The sequence below is a fragment of the Lissotriton vulgaris genome, chromosome 1_1 (genome assembly GCF_964263255.1).
Source record: "Lissotriton vulgaris chromosome 1_1, aLisVul1.2, whole genome shotgun sequence".
In the NCBI taxonomy this organism is placed as follows: Eukaryota; Metazoa; Chordata; class Amphibia; order Caudata; family Salamandridae; genus Lissotriton; species Lissotriton vulgaris.
Genome location: NC_141685.1, coordinates 199,838,869 through 199,854,833, shown reverse-complemented (window position 1 = coordinate 199,854,833; position 15,965 = coordinate 199,838,869). Strand labels below are relative to the sequence as shown.

The 15,965-nt window shown below is 48.9% G+C and overlaps 28 non-coding genes across 28 annotated transcripts; 19 read left to right on the top strand and 9 right to left on the bottom strand.

Moving 5' to 3' along the window:
• The first annotated feature begins 535 nt into the window (after positions 1–535).
• Positions 536–609, top strand: TRNAN-GUU (transfer RNA asparagine (anticodon GUU)). The gene has a single exon. It is a non-coding gene; the product is annotated as a tRNA-Asn (tRNA).
• Positions 610–845: 236 nt separating this feature from the next.
• Positions 846–917, top strand: TRNAW-CCA (transfer RNA tryptophan (anticodon CCA)). The gene has a single exon. It is a non-coding gene; the product is annotated as a tRNA-Trp (tRNA).
• A 60-nt stretch (positions 918–977) lies between these two features.
• Positions 978–1,048, bottom strand: TRNAG-GCC (transfer RNA glycine (anticodon GCC)). The gene has a single exon. It is a non-coding gene; the product is annotated as a tRNA-Gly (tRNA).
• A 1,145-nt stretch (positions 1,049–2,193) lies between these two features.
• Positions 2,194–2,267, top strand: TRNAN-GUU (transfer RNA asparagine (anticodon GUU)). Its single transcript has one exon. It is a non-coding gene; the product is annotated as a tRNA-Asn (tRNA).
• Positions 2,268–2,503: 236 nt separating this feature from the next.
• On the top strand, positions 2,504–2,575 carry TRNAW-CCA (transfer RNA tryptophan (anticodon CCA)). The gene has a single exon. It is a non-coding gene; the product is annotated as a tRNA-Trp (tRNA).
• Positions 2,576–2,646: 71 nt separating this feature from the next.
• Positions 2,647–2,717, bottom strand: TRNAG-GCC (transfer RNA glycine (anticodon GCC)). Its single transcript has one exon. It is a non-coding gene; the product is annotated as a tRNA-Gly (tRNA).
• Positions 2,718–3,878: 1,161 nt separating this feature from the next.
• On the top strand, positions 3,879–3,952 carry TRNAN-GUU (transfer RNA asparagine (anticodon GUU)). The gene has a single exon. It is a non-coding gene; the product is annotated as a tRNA-Asn (tRNA).
• A 236-nt stretch (positions 3,953–4,188) lies between these two features.
• On the top strand, positions 4,189–4,260 carry TRNAW-CCA (transfer RNA tryptophan (anticodon CCA)). The gene has a single exon. It is a non-coding gene; the product is annotated as a tRNA-Trp (tRNA).
• A 71-nt stretch (positions 4,261–4,331) lies between these two features.
• Positions 4,332–4,402, bottom strand: TRNAG-GCC (transfer RNA glycine (anticodon GCC)). The gene has a single exon. It is a non-coding gene; the product is annotated as a tRNA-Gly (tRNA).
• Positions 4,403–5,563: 1,161 nt separating this feature from the next.
• Positions 5,564–5,637, top strand: TRNAN-GUU (transfer RNA asparagine (anticodon GUU)). Its single transcript has one exon. It is a non-coding gene; the product is annotated as a tRNA-Asn (tRNA).
• A 236-nt stretch (positions 5,638–5,873) lies between these two features.
• Positions 5,874–5,945, top strand: TRNAW-CCA (transfer RNA tryptophan (anticodon CCA)). Its single transcript has one exon. It is a non-coding gene; the product is annotated as a tRNA-Trp (tRNA).
• Positions 5,946–6,016: 71 nt separating this feature from the next.
• On the bottom strand, positions 6,017–6,087 carry TRNAG-GCC (transfer RNA glycine (anticodon GCC)). Its single transcript has one exon. It is a non-coding gene; the product is annotated as a tRNA-Gly (tRNA).
• Positions 6,088–7,248: 1,161 nt separating this feature from the next.
• TRNAN-GUU (transfer RNA asparagine (anticodon GUU)) lies at positions 7,249–7,322 on the top strand. The gene has a single exon. It is a non-coding gene; the product is annotated as a tRNA-Asn (tRNA).
• A 236-nt stretch (positions 7,323–7,558) lies between these two features.
• Positions 7,559–7,630, top strand: TRNAW-CCA (transfer RNA tryptophan (anticodon CCA)). The gene has a single exon. It is a non-coding gene; the product is annotated as a tRNA-Trp (tRNA).
• Positions 7,631–7,701: 71 nt separating this feature from the next.
• TRNAG-GCC (transfer RNA glycine (anticodon GCC)) lies at positions 7,702–7,772 on the bottom strand. Its single transcript has one exon. It is a non-coding gene; the product is annotated as a tRNA-Gly (tRNA).
• Positions 7,773–8,933: 1,161 nt separating this feature from the next.
• Positions 8,934–9,007, top strand: TRNAN-GUU (transfer RNA asparagine (anticodon GUU)). Its single transcript has one exon. It is a non-coding gene; the product is annotated as a tRNA-Asn (tRNA).
• A 236-nt stretch (positions 9,008–9,243) lies between these two features.
• TRNAW-CCA (transfer RNA tryptophan (anticodon CCA)) lies at positions 9,244–9,315 on the top strand. The gene has a single exon. It is a non-coding gene; the product is annotated as a tRNA-Trp (tRNA).
• A 71-nt stretch (positions 9,316–9,386) lies between these two features.
• Positions 9,387–9,457, bottom strand: TRNAG-GCC (transfer RNA glycine (anticodon GCC)). Its single transcript has one exon. It is a non-coding gene; the product is annotated as a tRNA-Gly (tRNA).
• A 1,161-nt stretch (positions 9,458–10,618) lies between these two features.
• Positions 10,619–10,692, top strand: TRNAN-GUU (transfer RNA asparagine (anticodon GUU)). Its single transcript has one exon. It is a non-coding gene; the product is annotated as a tRNA-Asn (tRNA).
• A 236-nt stretch (positions 10,693–10,928) lies between these two features.
• Positions 10,929–11,000, top strand: TRNAW-CCA (transfer RNA tryptophan (anticodon CCA)). Its single transcript has one exon. It is a non-coding gene; the product is annotated as a tRNA-Trp (tRNA).
• A 71-nt stretch (positions 11,001–11,071) lies between these two features.
• Positions 11,072–11,142, bottom strand: TRNAG-GCC (transfer RNA glycine (anticodon GCC)). Its single transcript has one exon. It is a non-coding gene; the product is annotated as a tRNA-Gly (tRNA).
• Positions 11,143–12,303: 1,161 nt separating this feature from the next.
• Positions 12,304–12,377, top strand: TRNAN-GUU (transfer RNA asparagine (anticodon GUU)). Its single transcript has one exon. It is a non-coding gene; the product is annotated as a tRNA-Asn (tRNA).
• Positions 12,378–12,613: 236 nt separating this feature from the next.
• Positions 12,614–12,685, top strand: TRNAW-CCA (transfer RNA tryptophan (anticodon CCA)). Its single transcript has one exon. It is a non-coding gene; the product is annotated as a tRNA-Trp (tRNA).
• A 71-nt stretch (positions 12,686–12,756) lies between these two features.
• TRNAG-GCC (transfer RNA glycine (anticodon GCC)) lies at positions 12,757–12,827 on the bottom strand. The gene has a single exon. It is a non-coding gene; the product is annotated as a tRNA-Gly (tRNA).
• Positions 12,828–13,972: 1,145 nt separating this feature from the next.
• On the top strand, positions 13,973–14,046 carry TRNAN-GUU (transfer RNA asparagine (anticodon GUU)). The gene has a single exon. It is a non-coding gene; the product is annotated as a tRNA-Asn (tRNA).
• Positions 14,047–14,282: 236 nt separating this feature from the next.
• On the top strand, positions 14,283–14,354 carry TRNAW-CCA (transfer RNA tryptophan (anticodon CCA)). Its single transcript has one exon. It is a non-coding gene; the product is annotated as a tRNA-Trp (tRNA).
• A 71-nt stretch (positions 14,355–14,425) lies between these two features.
• On the bottom strand, positions 14,426–14,496 carry TRNAG-GCC (transfer RNA glycine (anticodon GCC)). Its single transcript has one exon. It is a non-coding gene; the product is annotated as a tRNA-Gly (tRNA).
• Positions 14,497–15,657: 1,161 nt separating this feature from the next.
• TRNAN-GUU (transfer RNA asparagine (anticodon GUU)) lies at positions 15,658–15,731 on the top strand. The gene has a single exon. It is a non-coding gene; the product is annotated as a tRNA-Asn (tRNA).
• The last annotated feature ends 234 nt before the right edge of the window (positions 15,732–15,965 follow it).

The following is a 15,965-nucleotide window of genomic DNA, read 5'->3' as shown; positions in this document are numbered from 1 at the left end:
CCACAAGCCCGAGCTTTTATGTAAAATAAAGTGTGCTCTGTGGGCCTTCCCCTATGTGCTCTCTGCCTAATCTCTTTCTCCCAAGCTGAGCTCTGCAGGTAAATGTATCTATCTGACTGAGGGGCTAGGGAGGGCCTTTCCCAGCAGTCTTACAAGCCAAGAGTTCAGAGAAAGCACCTGCTCTGGGAAGGAGACTCTGCTCACAGAGAAGACAAGTCCAACATAACACAGTGAAGATGGGATGGGCAAGACACACGCCTCACGGGCTGGTAGCACGCAAACAGAGGAGCAGGGAGCTACGCTAAGCAGGCAAAGAGAAAAGTCATGTATGAGTCTCATGCACTGTGACCGGTAGTAATACTGGCTCTAACACCATTAGACAGTAGTCTACACATCATAAATTACAACAGTAACAAGACACTAAGCAAATGACAAATGCTGTATGGCATAAAGACGCCTTATATAATACAAGCTCCAGGCAGGCGCACACATGTCAAGACATATATTGAGTCTCAGGAAATGTATACAGTCAATAGTCTCTGTGGCGCAATCGGTTAGCGCGTTCGGCTGTTAACCGAAAGGTTGGTGGTTCAAGCCCACCCAGGGACGTAGCCTTTTGTCTGCATGAAACACAGATACGTACCTTTGCTCTTTCCTGCGTGCGATCCTTTCCCTGAATAGTTCAATCCTCAGCGTTCTCACTGCACCTGCAGTCAATTTCAATAATTAGGATAGAAAACAAAAGGCCAAGCCCTGTAATACAACCTTAGGCATGTAAGCAGAGGAAAATAAGTCAAAAGGCCCACAGCATTTGTTCATCTGGCATCGAAGGCTGCAAGTGTAAGGACCTCGTGGCGCATCGGTAGCGCGTCTGACTCCAGATCAGAAGGTTGCGTGTTCAAATCACGTCGGGGTCACTGCTTACCATTTTATTCCCCACTGAGTTCATATATATCATTTCGAAAACAAAGCAACCTTGCATTGGCCGGGAATCGAACCCGGGCCTCCCGCGTGGCAGGCGAGAATTCTACCACTGAACCACCAATGCTTCACATGGTGTGTTCACAGCAAGAGCTCTGTCCAAGACAGTGGTCAGGTTCACACACTTAAATTGTACACATATGAACAAAGTGTGCGCAGCAGACATGATAACGCCAACGTTTCACATGATGATGGCAAGAATCAGATGCAGGAGACTATAAGTAATAATGTCTTTGCATTTGCTGAGGTCACTGGCTTGGTACTAGAGTTGTGGTTATCAGGGCATGATGGCAGGCTGCTCCTGACAGAAGTGGCTCACAGAATGCACCCGCCAGATCACCAGCACTATTGTGTTTCAGATCATGTCACTGAACTCTCCTCCTGGAAAATCCTTCCCACTGGCTTTGCCAGATTCTGTGTCCTCCCCAAAATGCTGGGGTGAAACGGGCAGAGTTCTGCGCCCTGCGCCCCTTTACGCGTCCCTAATGCCATCCCAACGCGCCCTGGTCGGGCTTAGATCACTGGAGCCTCTGGAAATCAAGAACTCCGGAAGCCTAGGGTCAGGCCTATTGCAGAGGCATCTTGTGCCTGGCCATTCCGGGATTGTTGTGTTTCAGGGCCTAGCCATCAATACTCCTGGGATTTCTTTCCATGAGAACCCTCATGTCCCTGTCCTCCCACAAGCCCGAGCTTTTATGTAAAATAAAGTGTGCTCTGTGGGCCTTCCCCTATGTGCTCTCTGCCTAATCTCTTTCTCCCAAGCTGAGCTCTGCAGGTAAATGTATCTATCTGACTGAGGGGCTAGGGAGGGCCTTTCCCAGCAGTCTTACAAGCCAAGAGTTCAGAGAAAGCACCTGCTCTGGGAAGGAGACTCTGCTCACAGAGAAGACAAGTCCAACATAACACAGTGAAGATGGGATGGGCAAGACACACGCCTCACGGGCTGGTAGCACGCAAACAGAGGAGCAGGGAGCTACGCTAAGCAGGCAAAGAGAAAAGTCATGTATGAGTCTCATGCACTGTGACCGGTAGTAATACTGGCTCTAACACCATTAGACAGTAGTCTACACATCATAAATTACAACAGTAACAAGACACTAAGCAAATGACAAATGCTGTATGGCATAAAGACACCTTATATAATACAAGCTCCAGGCAGGCGCACACATGTCAAGATATATATTGAGTCTCAGGAAATGTATACAGTCAATAGTCTCTGTGGCGCAATCGGTTAGCGCGTTCGGCTGTTAACCGAAAGGTTGGTGGTTCAAGCCCACCCAGGGACGTAGCCTTTTGTCTGCATGAAACACAGATACGTACCTTTGCTCTTTCCTGCGTGCGATCCTTTCCCTGAATAGTTCAATCCTCAGCGTTCTCACTGCACCTGCAGTCAATTTCAATAATTAGGATAGAAAACAAAAGGCCAAGCCCTGTAATACAACCGTAGGCATATAAGCAGAGGAAAATAAGTCAAAAGGCCCACAGCATTTGTTCATCTGGCATCAAAGGCTGCAAGTGTAAGGACCTCGTGGCGCAACGGTAGCGCGTCTGACTCCAGATCAGAAGGTTGCGTGTTCAAATCACGTCGGGGTCACTGCTTACCATTTTATTCCCCACTGAGTTCATATATATCATTTCGAAAACAAAGTCAAAAGAAAGCAACCTTGCATTGGCCGGGAATCGAACCCGGGCCTCCCTCGTGGCAGGCGAGAATTCTACAACTGAACCACCAATGCTTCACATGGTGTGTTCACAGCAAGAGCTCTGTCCAAGACAGTGGTCAGGTTCACACACTTAAATTGTACACATATGAACAAAGTGTGCGCAGCAGACATGATAACGCCAACGTTTCACATGATGATGGCAAGAATCAGATGCAGGAGACTATAAGTAATAATGTCTTTGCATTTGCTGAGGTCACTGGCTTGGTACTAGAGTTGTGGTTATCAGGGCATGATGGCAGGCTGCTCCTGACAGAAGTGGCTCACAGAATGCACCCGCCAGATCACCAGCACTATTGTGTTTCAGATCATGTCACTGAACTCTCCTCCTGGAAAATCCTTCCCACTGGCTTTGCCAGATTCTGTGTCCTCCCCAAAATGCTGGGGTGAAACGGGCAGAGTTCTGCGCCCTGCGCCCCTTTACGCGTCCCTAACGCCATCCCAACGCGCCCTGGTCGGGCACAGCCCTGGTCGGGCTTAGATCACTGGAGCCTCTGGAGATCAAGAACTCCGGAAGCCTAGGGTCAGGCCTATTGCAGAGGCATCTTGTGCCTGGCCATTCCGGGATTGTTGTGTTTCAGGGCCTAGCCATCAATACTCCTGGGATTTCTTTCCATGAGAACCCTCATGTCCCTGTCCTCCCACAAGCCCGAGCTTTTATGTAAAATAAAGTGTGCTCTGTGAGCCTTCCCCTATGTGCTCTCAGCCTAATCTCTTTCTCCCAAGCTGAGCTCTGCAGGTAAATGTATCTATCTGACTGAGGGGCTAGGGAGGGCCTTTCCCAGCAGTCTTACAAGCCAAGAGTTCAGAGAAAGCACCTGCTCTGGGAAGGAGACTCTGCTCACAGAGAAGACAAGTCCAACATAACACAGTGAAGATGGGATGGGCAAGACACACGCCTCACGGGCTGGTAGCACGCAAACAGAGGAGCAGGGAGCTACGCTAAGCAGGCAAAGAGAAAAGTCATGTATGAGTCTCATGCACTGTGACCGGTAGTAATACTGGCTCTAACACCATTAGACAGTAGTCTACACATCATAAATTACAACAGTAACAAGACACTAAGCAAATGACAAATGCTGTATGGCATAAAGACACCTTATATAATACAAGCTCCAGGCAGGCGCACACATGTCAAGATATATATTGAGTCTCAGGAAATGTATACAGTCAATAGTCTCTGTGGCGCAATCGGTTAGCGCGTTCGGCTGTTAACCGAAAGGTTGGTGGTTCAAGCCCACCCAGGGACGTAGCCTTTTGTCTGCATGAAACACAGATACGTACCTTTGCTCTTTCCTGCGTGCGATCCTTTCCCTGAATAGTTCAATCCTCAGCGTTCTCACTGCACCTGCAGTCAATTTCAATAATTAGGATAGAAAACAAAAGGCCAAGCCCTGTAATACAACCGTAGGCATATAAGCAGAGGAAAATAAGTCAAAAGGCCCACAGCATTTGTTCATCTGGCATCAAAGGCTGCAAGTGTAAGGACCTCGTGGCGCAACGGTAGCGCGTCTGACTCCAGATCAGAAGGTTGCGTGTTCAAATCACGTCGGGGTCACTGCTTACCATTTTATTCCCCACTGAGTTCATATATATCATTTCGAAAACAAAGTCAAAAGAAAGCAACCTTGCATTGGCCGGGAATCGAACCCGGGCCTCCCTCGTGGCAGGCGAGAATTCTACAACTGAACCACCAATGCTTCACATGGTGTGTTCACAGCAAGAGCTCTGTCCAAGACAGTGGTCAGGTTCACACACTTAAATTGTACACATATGAACAAAGTGTGCGCAGCAGACATGATAACGCCAACGTTTCACATGATGATGGCAAGAATCAGATGCAGGAGACTATAAGTAATAATGTCTTTGCATTTGCTGAGGTCACTGGCTTGGTACTAGAGTTGTGGTTATCAGGGCATGATGGCAGGCTGCTCCTGACAGAAGTGGCTCACAGAATGCACCCGCCAGATCACCAGCACTATTGTGTTTCAGATCATGTCACTGAACTCTCCTCCTGGAAAATCCTTCCCACTGGCTTTGCCAGATTCTGTGTCCTCCCCAAAATGCTGGGGTGAAACGGGCAGAGTTCTGCGCCCTGCGCCCCTTTACGCGTCCCTAACGCCATCCCAACGCGCCCTGGTCGGGCACAGCCCTGGTCGGGCTTAGATCACTGGAGCCTCTGGAGATCAAGAACTCCGGAAGCCTAGGGTCAGGCCTATTGCAGAGGCATCTTGTGCCTGGCCATTCCGGGATTGTTGTGTTTCAGGGCCTAGCCATCAATACTCCTGGGATTTCTTTCCATGAGAACCCTCATGTCCCTGTCCTCCCACAAGCCCGAGCTTTTATGTAAAATAAAGTGTGCTCTGTGAGCCTTCCCCTATGTGCTCTCAGCCTAATCTCTTTCTCCCAAGCTGAGCTCTGCAGGTAAATGTATCTATCTGACTGAGGGGCTAGGGAGGGCCTTTCCCAGCAGTCTTACAAGCCAAGAGTTCAGAGAAAGCACCTGCTCTGGGAAGGAGACTCTGCTCACAGAGAAGACAAGTCCAACATAACACAGTGAAGATGGGATGGGCAAGACACACGCCTCACGGGCTGGTAGCACGCAAACAGAGGAGCAGGGAGCTACGCTAAGCAGGCAAAGAGAAAAGTCATGTATGAGTCTCATGCACTGTGACCGGTAGTAATACTGGCTCTAACACCATTAGACAGTAGTCTACACATCATAAATTACAACAGTAACAAGACACTAAGCAAATGACAAATGCTGTATGGCATAAAGACGCCTTATATAATACAAGCTCCAGGCAGGCGCACACATGTCAAGACATATATTGAGTCTCAGGAAATGTATACAGTCAATAGTCTCTGTGGCGCAATCGGTTAGCGCGTTCGGCTGTTAACCGAAAGGTTGGTGGTTCAAGCCCACCCAGGGACGTAGCCTTTTGTCTGCATGAAACACAGATACGTACCTTTGCTCTTTCCTGCGTGCGATCCTTTCCCTGAATCGTTCAATCCTCAGCGTTCTCACTGCACCTGCAGTCAATTTCAATAATTAGGATAGAAAACAAAAGGCCAAGCCCTGTAATACAACCGTAGGCATATAAGCAGAGGAAAATAAGTCAAAAGGCCCACAGCATTTGTTCATCTGGCATCGAAGGCTGCAAGTGTAAGGACCTCGTGGCGCAACGGTAGCGCGTCTGACTCCAGATCAGAAGGTTGCGTGTTCAAATCACGTCGGGGTCACTGCTTACCATTTTATTCCCCACTGAGTTCATATATATCATTTTGAAAACAAAGTCAAAAGAAAGCAACCTTGCATTGGCCGGGAATCGAACCCGGGCCTCCCGCGTGGCGGGCGAGAATTCTACCACTGAACCACCAATGCTTCACATGGTGTGTTCACAGCAAGAGCTCTGTCCAAGACAGTGGTCAGGTTCACACACTTAAATTGTACACATATGAACAAAGTGTGCGCAGCAGACATGATAACGCCAACGTTTCACATGATGATGGCAAGAATCAGATGCAGGAGACTATAAGTAATAATGTCTTTGCATTTGCTGAGGTCACTGGCTTGGTACTAGAGTTGTGGTTATCAGGGCATGATGGCAGGCTGCTCCTGACAGAAGTGGCTCACAGAATGCACCCGCCAGATCACCAGCACTATTGTGTTTGAGATCATGTCACTGAACTCTCCTCCTGGAAAATCCTTCCCACTGGCTTTGCCAGATTCTGTGTCCTCCCCAAAATGCTGGGGTGAAACGGGCAGAGTTCTGCGCCCTGCGCCCCTTTACGCGTCCCTAACGCCATCCCAACGCGCCCTGGTCGGGCACAGCCCTGGTCGGGCTTAGATCACTGGAGCCTCTGGAGATCAAGAACTCCGGAAGCCTAGGGTCAGGCCTATTGCAGAGGCATCTTGTGCCTGGCCATTCCGGGATTGTTGTGTTTCAGGGCCTAGCCATCAATACTCCTGGGATTTCTTTCCATGAGAACCCTCATGTCCCTGTCCTCCCACAAGCCCGAGCTTTTATGTAAAATAAAGTGTGCTCTGTGGGCCTTCCCCTATGTGCTCTCTGCCTAATCTCTTTCTCCCAAGCTGAGCTCTGCAGGTAAATGTATCTATCTGACTGAGGGGCTAGGGAGGGCCTTTCCCAGCAGTCTTACAAGCCAAGAGTTCAGAGAAAGCACCTGCTCTGGGAAGGAGACTCTGCTCACAGAGAAGACAAGTCCAACATAACACAGTGAAGATGGGATGGGCAAGACACACGCCTCACGGGCTGCTAGCACGCAAACAGAGGAGCAGGGAGCTACGCTAAGCAGGCAAAGAGAAAAGTCATGTATGAGTCTCATGCACTGTGACCGGTAGTAATACTGGCTCTAACACCATTAGACAGTAGTCTACACATCATAAATTACAACAGTAACAAGACACTAAGCAAATGACAAATGCTGTATGGCATAAAGACGCCTTATATAATACAAGCTCCAGGCAGGCGCACACATGTCAAGACATATATTGAGTCTCAGGAAATGTATACAGTCAATAGTCTCTGTGGCGCAATCGGTTAGCGCGTTCGGCTGTTAACCGAAAGGTTGGTAGTTCAAGCCCACCCAGGGACGTAGCCTTTTGTCTGCATGAAACACAGATACGTACCTTTGCTCTTTCCTGCGTGCGATCCTTTCCCTGAATAGTTCAATCCTCAGCGTTCTCACTGCACCTGCAGTCAATTTCAATAATTAGGATAGAAAACAAAAGGCCAAGCACTGTAATACAACCGTAGGCATATAAGCAGAGGAAAATAAGTCAAAAGGCCCACAGCATTTGTTCATCTGGCATCGAAGGCTGCAAGTGTAAGGACCTCGTGGCGCAACGGTAGCGCGTCTGACTCCAGATCAGAAGGTTGCGTGTTCAAATCACGTCGGGGTCACTGCTTACCATTTTATTCCCCACTGAGTTCATATATATCATTTCGAAAACAAAGTCAAAAGAAAGCAACCTTGCATTGGCCGGGAATCGAACCCAGGCCTCCCGCGTGGCAGGCGAGAATTCTACCACTGAACCACCAATGCTTCACATGGTGTGTTCACAGCAAGAGCTCTGTCCAAGACAGTGGTCAGGTTCACACACTTAAATTGTACACATATGAACAAAGTGTGCGCAGCAAACATGATAACGCCAACGTTTCACATGATGATGGCAAGAATCAGATGCAGGAGACTATAAGTAATAATGTCTTTGCATTTGCTGAGGTCACTGGCTTGGTACTAGAGTTGTGGTTATCAGGGCATGATGGCAGGCTGCTCCTGACAGAAGTGGCTCACAGAATGCACCCGCCAGATCACCAGCACTATTGTGTTTCAGATCATGTCACTGAACTCTCCTCCTGGAAAATCCTTCCCACTGGCTTTGCCAGATTCTGTGTCCTCCCCAAAATGCTGGGGTGAAACGGGCAGAGTTCTGCGCCCTGCGCCCCTTTACGCGTCCCTAACGCCATCCCAACGCGCCCTGGTCGGGCACAGCCCTGATCGGGCTTAGATCACTGGAGCCTCTGGAGATCAAGAACTCCGGAAGCCTAGGGTCAGGCCTATTGCAGAGGCATCTTGTGCCTGGCCATTCCGGGATTGTTGTGTTTCAGGGCCTAGCCATCAATACTCCTGGGATTTCTTTCCATGAGAACCCTCATGTTCCTGTCCTCCCACAAGCCCGAGCTTTTATGTAAAATAAAGTGTGCTCTGTGGGCCTTCCCCTATGTGCTCTCTGCCTAATCTCTTTCTCCCAAGCTGAGCTCTGCAGGTAAATGTATCTATCTGACTGAGGGGCTAGGGAGGGCCTTTCCCAGCAGTCTTACAAGCCAAGAGTTCAGAGAAAGCACCTGCTCTGGGAAGGAGACTCTGCTCACAGAGAAGACAAGTCCAACATAACACAGTGAAGATGGGATGGGCAAGACACACGCCTCACGGGCTGGTAGCACGCAAACAGAGGAGCAGGGAGCTACGCTAAGCAGGCAAAGAGAAAAGTCATGTATGAGTCTCATGCACTGTGACCGGTAGTAATACTGGCTCTAACACCATTAGACAGTAGTCTACACATCATAAATTACAACAGTAACAAGACACTAAGCAAATGACAAATGCTGTATGGCATAAAGACGCCTTATATAATACAAGCTCCAGGCAGGCGCACACATGTCAAGACATATATTGAGTCTCAGGAAAAGTATACAGTCAATAGTCTCTGTGGCGCAATCGGTTAGCGCGTTCGGCTGTTAACCGAAAGGTTGGTGGTTCAAGCCCACCCAGGGACGTAGCCTTTTGTCTGCATGAAACACAGATACGTACCTTTGCTCTTTCCTGCGTGCGATCCTTTCCCTGAATAGTTCAATCCTCAGCGTTCTCACTGCACCTGCAGTCAATTTCAATAATTAGGATAGAAAACAAAAGGCCAAGCCCTGTAATACAACCGTAGGCATATAAGCAGAGGAAAATAAGTCAAAAGGCCCACAGCATTTGTTCATCTGGCATCAAAGGCTGCAAGTGTAAGGACCTCGTGGCGCAACGGTAGCGCGTCTGACTCCAGATCAGAAGGTTGCGTGTTCAAATCACGTCGGGGTCACTGCTTACCATTTTATTCCCCACTGAGTTCATATATATCATTTCGAAAACAAAGTCAAAAGAAAGCAACCTTGCATTGGCCGGGAATCGAACCCGGGCCTCCCTCGTGGCAGGCGAGAATTCTACCACTGAACCACCAATGCTTCACATGGTGTGTTCACAGCAAGAGCTCTGTCCAAGACAGTGGTCAGGTTCACACACTTAAATTGTACACATATGAACAAAGTGTGCGCAGCAGACATGATAACGCCAACGTTTCACATGATGATGGCAAGAATCAGATGCAGGAGACTATAAGTAATAATGTCTTTGCATTTGCTGAGGTCACTGGCTTGGTACTAGAGTTGTGGTTATCAGGGCATGATGGCAGGCTGCTCCTGACAGAAGTGGCTCACAGAATGCACCCGCCAGATCACCAGCACTATTGTGTTTCAGATCATGTCACTGAACTCTCCTCCTGGAAAATCCTTCCCACTGGCTTTGCCAGATTCTGTGTCCTCCCCAAAATGCTGGGGTGAAACGGGCAGAGTTCTGCGCCCTGCTCCCCTTTACGCGTCCCTAACGCCATCCCAACGCGCCCTGGTCGGGCACAGCCCTGGTCGAACTTAGATCACTGGAGCCTCTGGAGATCAAGAACTCCAGAAGCCTAGGGTCAGGCCTATTGCAGAGGCATCTTGTGCCTGGCCATTCCGGGATTGTTGTGTTTCAGGGCCTAGCCATCAATACTCCTGGGATTTCTTTCCATGAGAACCCTCATGTCCCTGTCCTCCCACAAGCCCGAGCTTTTATGTAAAATAAAGTGTGCTCTGTGGGCCTTCCCCTATGTGCTCTCTGCCTAATCTCTTTCTCCCAAGCTGAGCTCTGCAGGTAAATGTATCTATCTGACTGAGGGGCTAGGGAGGGCCTTTCCCAGCAGTCTTACAAGCCAAGAGTTCAGAGAAAGCACCTGCTCTGGGAAGGAGACTCTGCTCACAGAGAAGACAAGTCCAACATAACACAGTGAAGATGGGATGGGCAAGACACACGCCTCACGGGCTGCTAGCACGCAAACAGAGGAGCAGGGAGCTACGCTAAGCAGGCAAAGAGAAAAGTCATGTATGAGTCTCATGCACTGTGACCGGTAGTAATACTGGCTCTAACACCATTAGACAGTAGTCTACACATCATAAATTACAACAGTAACAAGACACTAAGCAAATGACAAATGCTGTATGGCATAAAGACGCCTTATATAATACAAGCTCCAGGCAGGCGCACACATGTCAAGACATATATTGAGTCTCAGGAAATGTATACAGTCAATAGTCTCTGTGGCGCAATCGGTTAGCGCGTTCGGCTGTTAACCGAAAGGTTGGTGGTTCAAGCCCACCCAGGGACGTAGCCTTTTGTCTGCATGAAACACAGATACGTACCTTTGCTCTTTCCTGCGTGCGATCCTTTCCCTGAATAGTTCAATCCTCAGCGTTCTCACTGCACCTGCAGTCAATTTCAATAATTAGGATAGAAAACAAAAGGCCAAGCCCTGTAATACAACCGTAGGCATATAAGCAGAGGAAAATAAGTCAAAAGGCCCACAGCATTTGTTCATCTGGCATCGAAGGCTGCAAGTGTAAGGACCTCGTGGCGCAACGGTAGCGCGTCTGACTCCAGATCAGAAGGTTGCGTGTTCAAATCACGTCGGGGTCACTGCTTACCATTTTATTCCCCACTGAGTTCATATATATCATTTCGAAAACAAAGTCAAAAGAAAGCAACCTTGCATTGGCCGGGAATCGAACCCGGGCCTCCCGCGTGGCAGGCGAGAATTCTACCACTGAACAACCAATGCTTCACATGGTGTGTTCACAGCAAGAGCTCTGTCCAAGACAGTGGTCAGGTTCACACACTTAAATTGTACACATATGAACAAAGTGTGCGCAGCAGACATGATAACGCCAACGTTTCACATGATGATGGCAAGAATCAGATGCAGGAGACTATAAGTAATAATGTCTTTGCATTTGCTGAGGTCACTGGCTTGGTACTAGAGTTGTGGTTATCAGGGCATGATGGCAGGCTGCTCCTGACAGAAGTGGCTCACAGAATGCACCCGCCAGATCACCAGCACTATTGTGTTTCAGATCATGTCACTGAACTCTCCTCCTGGAAAATCCTTCCCACTGGCTTTGCCAGATTCTGTGTCCTCCCCAAAATGCTGGGGTGAAACGGGCAGAGTTCTGCGCCCTGCGCCCCTTTACGCGTCCCTAACGCCATCCCAACGCGCCCTGGTCGGGCACAGCCCTGATCGGGCTTAGATCACTGGAGCCTCTGGAGATCAAGAACTCCGGAAGCCTAGGGTCAGGCCTATTGCAGAGGCATCTTGTGCCTGGCCATTCCGGGATTGTTGTGTTTCAGGGCCTAGCCATCAATACTCCTGGGATTTCTTTCCATGAGAACCCTCATGTCCCTGTCCTCCCACAAGCCCGAGCTTTTATGTAAAATAAAGTGTGCTCTGTGGGCCTTCCCCTATGTGCTCTCTGCCTAATCTCTTTCTCCCAAGCTGAGCTCTGCAGGTAAATGTATCTATCTGACTGAGGGGCTAGGGAGGGCCTTTCCCAGCAGTCTTACAAGCCAAGAGTTCAGAGAAAGCACCTGCTCTGGGAAGGAGACTCTGCTCACAGAGAAGACAAGTCCAACATAACACAGTGAAGATGGGATGGGCAAGACACACGCCTCACGGGCTGGTAGCACGCAAACAGAGGAGCAGGGAGCTACGCTAAGCAGGCAAAGAGAAAAGTCATGTATGAGTCTCATGCACTGTGACCGGTAGTAATACTGGCTCTAACACCATTAGACAGTAGTCTACACATCATAAATTACAACAGTAACAAGACACTAAGCAAATGACAAATGCTGTATGGCATAAAGACGCCTTATATAATACAAGCTCCAGGCAGGCGCACACATGTCAAGACATATATTGAGTCTCAGGAAATGTATACAGTCAATAGTCTCTGTGGCGCAATCGGTTAGCGCGTTCGGCTGTTAACCGAAAGGTTGGTGGTTCAAGCCCACCCAGGGACGTAGCCTTTTGTCTGCATGAAACACAGATACGTACCTTTGCTCTTTCCTGCGTGCGATCCTTTCCCTGAATAGTTCAATCCTCAGCGTTCTCACTGCACCTGCAGTCAATTTCAATAATTAGGATAGAAAACAAAAGGCCAAGCCCTGTAATACAACCTTAGGCATATAAGCAGAGGAAAATAAGTCAAAAGGCCCACAGCATTTGTTCATCTGGCATCGAAGGCTGCAAGTGTAAGGACCTCGTGGCGCATCGGTAGCGCGTCTGACTCCAGATCAGAAGGTTGCGTGTTCAAATCACGTCGGGGTCACTGCTTACCATTTTATTCCCCACTGAGTTCATATATATCATTTCGAAAACAAAGTCAAAAGAAAGCAACCTTGCATTGGCCGGGAATCGAACCCGGGCCTCCCGCGTGGCAGGCGAGAATTCTACCACTGAACCACCAATGCTTCACATGGTGTGTTCACAGCAAGAGCTCTGTCCAAGACAGTGGTCAGGTTCACACACTTAAATTGTACACATATGAACAAAGTGTGCGCAGCAGACATGATAACGCCAACGTTTCACATGATGATGGCAAGAATCAGATGCAGGAGACTATAAGTAATAATGTCTTTGCATTTGCTGAGGTCACTGGCTTGGTACTAGAGTTGTGGTTATCAGGGCATGATGGCAGGCTGCTCCTGACAGAAGTGGCTCACAGAATGCACCCGCCAGATCACCAGCACTATTGTGTTTCAGATCATGTCACTGAACTCTCCTCCTGGAAAATCCTTCCCACTGGCTTTGCCAGATTCTGTGTCCTCCCCAAAATGCTGGGGTGAAACGGGCAGAGTTCTGCGCCCTGCGCCCCTTTACGCGTCCCTAATGCCATCCCAACGCGCCCTGGTCGGGCTTAGATCACTGGAGCCTCTGGAAATCAAGAACTCCGGAAGCCTAGGGTCAGGCCTATTGCAGAGGCATCTTGTGCCTGGCCATTCCGGGATTGTTGTGTTTCAGGGCCTAGCCATCAATACTCCTGGGATTTCTTTCCATGAGAACCCTCATGTCCCAGTCCTCCCACAAGCCCGAGCTTTTATGTAAAATAAAGTGTGCTCTGTGGGCCTTCCCCTATGTGCTCTCTGCCTAATCTCTTTCTCCCAAGCTGAGCTCTGCAGGTAAATGTATCTATCTGACTGAGGGGCTAGGGAGGGCCTTTCCCAGCAGTCTTACAAGCCAAGAGTTCAGAGAAAGCACCTGCTCTGGGAAGGAGACTCTGCTCACAGAGAAGACAAGTCCAACATAACACAGTGAAGATGGGATGGGCAAGACACACGCCTCACGGGCTGGTAGCACGCAAACAGAGGAGCAGGGAGCTACGCTAAGCAGGCAAAGAGAAAAGTCATGTATGAGTCTCATGCACTGTGACCGGTAGTAATACTGGCTCTAACACCATTAGACAGTAGTCTACACATCATAAATTACAACAGTAACAAGACACTAAGCAAATGACAAATGCTGTATGGCATAAAGACACCTTATATAATACAAGCTCCAGGCAGGCGCACACATGTCAAGATATATATTGAGTCTCAGGAAATGTGTACAGTCAATAGTCTCTGTGGCGCAATCGGTTAGCGCGTTCGGCTGTTAACCGAAAGGTTGGTGGTTCAAGCCCACCCAGGGACGTAGCCTTTTGTCTGCATGAAACACAGATACGTACCTTTGCTCTTTCCTGCGTGCGATCCTTTCCCTGAATAGTTCAATCCTCAGCGTTCTCACTGCACCTGCAGTCAATTTCAATAATTAGGATAGAAAACAAAAGGCCAAGCCCTGTAATACAACCGTAGGCATATAAGCAGAGGAAAATAAGTCAAAAGGCCCACAGCATTTGTTCATCTGGCATCAAAGGCTGCAAGTGTAAGGACCTCGTGGCGCAACGGTAGCGCGTCTGACTCCAGATCAGAAGGTTGCGTGTTCAAATCACGTCGGGGTCACTGCTTACCATTTTATTCCCCACTGAGTTCATATATATCATTTCGAAAACAAAGTCAAAAGAAAGCAACCTTGCATTGGCCGGGAATCGAACCCGGGCCTCCCTCGTGGCAGGCGAGAATTCTACAACTGAACCACCAATGCTTCACATGGTGTGTTCACAGCAAGAGCTCTGTCCAAGACAGTGGTCAGGTTCACACACTTAAATTGTACACATATGAACAAAGTGTGCGCAGCAGACATGATAACGCCAACGTTTCACATGATGATGGCAAGAATCAGATGCAGGAGACTATAAGTAATAATGTCTTTGCATTTGCTGAGGTCACTGGCTTGGTACTAGAGTTGTGGTTATCAGGGCATGATGGCAGGCTGCTCCTGACAGAAGTGGCTCACAGAATGCACCCGCCAGATCACCAGCACTATTGTGTTTCAGATCATGTCACTGAACTCTCCTCCTGGAAAATCCTTCCCACTGGCTTTGCCAGATTCTGTGTCCTCCCCAAAATGCTGGGGTGAAACGGGCAGAGTTCTGCGCCCTGCGCCCCTTTACGCGTCCCTAACGCCATCCCAACGCGCCCTGGTCGGGCACAGCCCTGGTCGGGCTTAGATCACTGGAGCCTCTGGAGATCAAGAACTCCGGAAGCCTAGGGTCAGGCCTATTGCAGAGGCATCTTGTGCCTGGCCATTCCGGGATTGTTGTGTTTCAGGGCCTAGCCATCAATACTCCTGGGATTTCTTTCCATGAGAACCCTCATGTCCCTGTCCTCCCACAAGCCCGAGCTTTTATGTAAAATAAAGTGTGCTCTGTGAGCCTTCCCCTATGTGCTCTCTGCCTAATCTCTTTCTCCCAAGCTGAGCTCTGCAGGTAAATGTATCTATCTGACTGAGGGGCTAGGGAGGGCCTTTCCCAGCAGTCTTACAAGCCAAGAGTTCAGAGAAAGCACCTGCTCTGGGAAGGAGACTCTGCTCACAGAGAAGACAAGTCCAACATAACACAGTGAAGATGGGATGGGCAAGACACACGCCTCACGGGCTGGTAGCACGCAAACAGTGGAGCAGGGAGCTACGCTAAGCAGGCAAAGAGAAAAGTCATGTATGAGTCTCATGCACTGTGACCGGTAGTAATACTGGCTCTAACACCATTAGACAGTAGTCTACACATCATAAATTACAACAGTAACAAGACACTAAGCAAATGACAAATGCTGTATGGCATAAAGACGCCTTATATAATACAAGCTCCAGGCAGGCGCACACATGTCAAGACATATATTGAGTCTCAGGAAATGTATACAGTCAATAGTCTCTGTGGCACAATCGGTTAGCGCGTTCGGCTGTTAACCGAAAGGTTGGTGGTTCAAGCCCACCCAGGGACGTAGCCTTTTGTCTGCATGAAACACAGATACGTACCTTTGCTCTTTCCTGCGTGCGATCCTTTCCCTGAATAGTTCAATCCTCAGCGTTCTCACTGCACCTGCAGTCAATTTCAATAATTAGGATAGAAAACAAAAGGCCAAGCCCTGTAATACAACCGTAGGCATATAAGCAGAGGAAAATAAGTCAAAAGGCCCACAGCATTTGTTCATCTGGCATCGAAGGCTGCAAGTGTA